Source organism: Quercus suber, unplaced genomic scaffold, assembly GCF_002906115.3.
Source record: "Quercus suber isolate HL8 unplaced genomic scaffold, Cork oak 2.0 scaffold_681, whole genome shotgun sequence".
Classification (NCBI taxonomy): Eukaryota; Viridiplantae; Streptophyta; class Magnoliopsida; order Fagales; family Fagaceae; genus Quercus; species Quercus suber.
This window is the reverse complement of record NW_027070122.1, coordinates 357,005-360,059: the sequence shown is the minus strand read 5'-3', so window position 1 is coordinate 360,059 and position 3,055 is coordinate 357,005. Positions and strand designations below refer to the sequence as shown.

General features: G+C 32.0%; 1 long non-coding RNA gene across 1 annotated transcript; it reads left to right on the top strand.

Annotated features, from left to right (window-relative positions):
• The first annotated feature begins 563 nt into the window (after positions 1 to 563).
• Positions 564 to 2,022, top strand: LOC136064411 (uncharacterized). Its single transcript, XR_010626024.1, has 2 exons — positions 564 to 655; positions 1,674 to 2,022. It is a non-coding gene; the product is annotated as an uncharacterized LOC136064411 (long non-coding RNA).
• The last annotated feature ends 1,033 nt before the right edge of the window (positions 2,023 to 3,055 follow it).

The window sequence follows — 3,055 nt, the reverse complement described above, 5'->3', positions numbered from 1 at the left end:
ATTAAAATTATTATATTTTTTTCTCACATCTTGTCAATTAAAATGGTTGGATTTATTTGTGTGTTTCCAAGGTAACCATCACTAAGATGGCATGGAGGGTCTCTTGCTTGTGTTAGTATTGTTAGAGACTTGAAGGCCCCTTGGTCAATAGGTTTAATGAGTCAATCCCGCCCTACATGAGAGGGTAGCAATTACAAAAAATTGATTATTGAACAAATTGCTCACAAATTATTTTTAAAAACAATATTAATTGACAAATGTTTTTTTTTTTTTATCTATAATATTACATTTTTGGCCAAAAAACCAAATCATATACTATATAATAAAAGTTAGGTTTAAAAGCTGTGATTATGCCAAGTGGTTTAACCAAATTGCAGAAATTTTTTTAGATTTTTTAATAAATTCATTCACTTAAGTTTTTAGATAAAAACAAAAAGTTGTTGACCTTTATCAACTTCTTAGTCCCTCTTGTGGAACTTTCTCTTTGAATTTTGATATGCATAAGGTAATTGCTTTATGTTAGTTTTGAATGTAGCTTGGTTGGTATTTTTGCCTAACTGAACTTTTTAAATGTCAGAAAAAGCGTGGTGCTAGAAAAGACCGTAGTAGTGAAGAAGAAACATGGCAGCTATCATGTTTTTACCCCATGATTGAGGTAAAATAAACACTAATTTCCTTTCAGATGGTTCTATGTATAGAGGACATGCCTGTCATCATTAGATATCCCATATTTTGGAGTACCTTTGTGGTCTTGTTTTGGCTAATGGTGATGTTTACAATTTGCTCCCACTATTATATCTGCTTAAGGTTGTCTGTTTTTGTTAGTGATTTAAGACCTGAGAGAAAAACCATATTAGTCAATGTTTGCATGTCTTAAATATATCTTGCTACCTTGAGAGTATCGTGGCAATGGAGGACTTATGTGTGACCAATATCTTTTCTACATTGGAAACTAAATTGATGGGATTGGTTACATTGCCATTCACAATATCAGTGGCAGTTAGTATATGCAATCAATGATTGATTCTGTTGTTTAGTCTATGGTATATTAATTTTTTATCTTGTTGGTAGAATAAAAGGCATATAAGAACAGAAAAAGTGGAGTTAGATAGTGTCTAGCAATGTGTCCAGAAATATTGCCAATGATCTGGACAAGCCATGAACTTAGCCAAATGTGGGCTACTCTTTGCTCCAAGGAATGTGAGTAATGGCATGGTGAACAAGCTTTTGTCAAAGGTTTGGTTTCAAAAGACTTGGTGCCAATTTGAAATATCTTGGGTCTCCTCTATTCTTAAACCAGAATGGAAGCAAAGGATTTTTAGTTTTTCAACCAAAAACTGGAAAGCAAGCTAAGTGGTTAAGCCAATAAGTGTCTTTCCTGAGATGGCCGTGTCACTATGATTAAGTCAAGTTATAGCCTCAAGCTATTTCCCTCTACCTTCAAAGATATCATCTCTGCATTGTTAGCAAAAATTAGTTGGATGATTCCTGTTAGTTTTATATCTATATCAGGATCATTATTTGAGTATCTGAGTAAATTTATTACTTATACTCTTATATACTTGGATGAAACATTTGGAGCAAAATATTTTTGATTTAGAAAATGAATTTTTTATTTGGTTTTTCAATTACAATTAATTGGTTGACCACTTTGGAATTTTTTTGGGTTGCAGGTACATGACTGGGAAGCTGCTTTTGAAGTTGGATACTATTAAATTCATAGCAGCAAATCATACCATAATTTCAGCTTTGAACTATATCTTTTAAAAAAAAAAAATCATTTTCCACTTTTTATCTGACTGTCTATGAAATAAATCTTTATACTTATCGTAGTCACTCTTGTGTACTCATTTCTTTTGGATTATGGTATTTTACACTACCAAATAGCAGCAATGATTGCAATGGCAACCCAACCTAGTGGCTGTAGTGATGCTTGAATAGTGAAAATGCCCATGGGACAACATTGAGTAGCCTAACTCCCTGTTTCATCTTTTCATTTTATGGAAATTGATTTATATCAAAGTTTGTGTTGTGCTTGTGGTTGGAGAAGAGCACCTACTCTAACAGATGCACACTTGTGTTATTGTGATGGAATTTGGAGTTGATCAGACATGCGGCCCTCTTGTCCACATTAGTTGCCATATTTGTTATTTTTTAGGGTCTATCCTGACTGAGTTCATTTACTTGATATAAAATTTTTTATTTATCTTAGTTTTGGTTAAATGTGGAATCAATTGGAAAAAAGAATTATCTTTTCTTTTTTCTAAGATCTAATCATATTAGCTTCTGCCCTTCTCTTTGCATCTGCATTTTTTTAATAAGTGAAGGATAGAAGTTAAATAAGTAATGACTAATGAAAAATGTATGCAACTAAAAACATACATACAGATATATATCAATTGTTTTGGTTAAACTTCATTTTTTGGTTATTATTATCACATTGTTAGTTTTCGGAATAGAGTTACTGGATTGGAGTTGGTATTAAGTTCATCTTGTTATCACTGGTTCTTTTTAGTTGCTTGCTTTATGTTTTTTGATATGAAAAACTCTTTGATTACTGATTTTAGAAGCAAACCCCGAGTTCTTAGTCATGTGGCTTAATGGTTAGAAATTTTCTGTTCTAGGTTCTGTTTTTATTTTTCTTTTTTCAGCTGCTAACCAGAACAATATTTTTATGGAACTATGACATGAACATCTGTGGTAATTGATGTAGTCACTTCCTTTTTGCTTGTATAATGTTTTCTGTTTTTCATTTCAGCTAGTGCTTGTATACCTGGAGCACTAGATTTGATGACTGACTTACTTCACAACCTCCAATATAAGACTATGGATTATGGTTTCCATATGACAATTACAAAATGGGATGAAGTTGTTTCAAAAGAAATGGAAATCATGGTTAAGGAAAAAGGTTGCTTTTCTTATATTTTCTGTTTGTATTGTACGGATTTCATCTTACATTGGACCTTTGTGAACACTTCTTTAATTTCCTTTTTTTCCATTTCACGTGAAATCTGTTTAAGTTTTCATGTATGTGCCAACTTATAGGTATAAACTC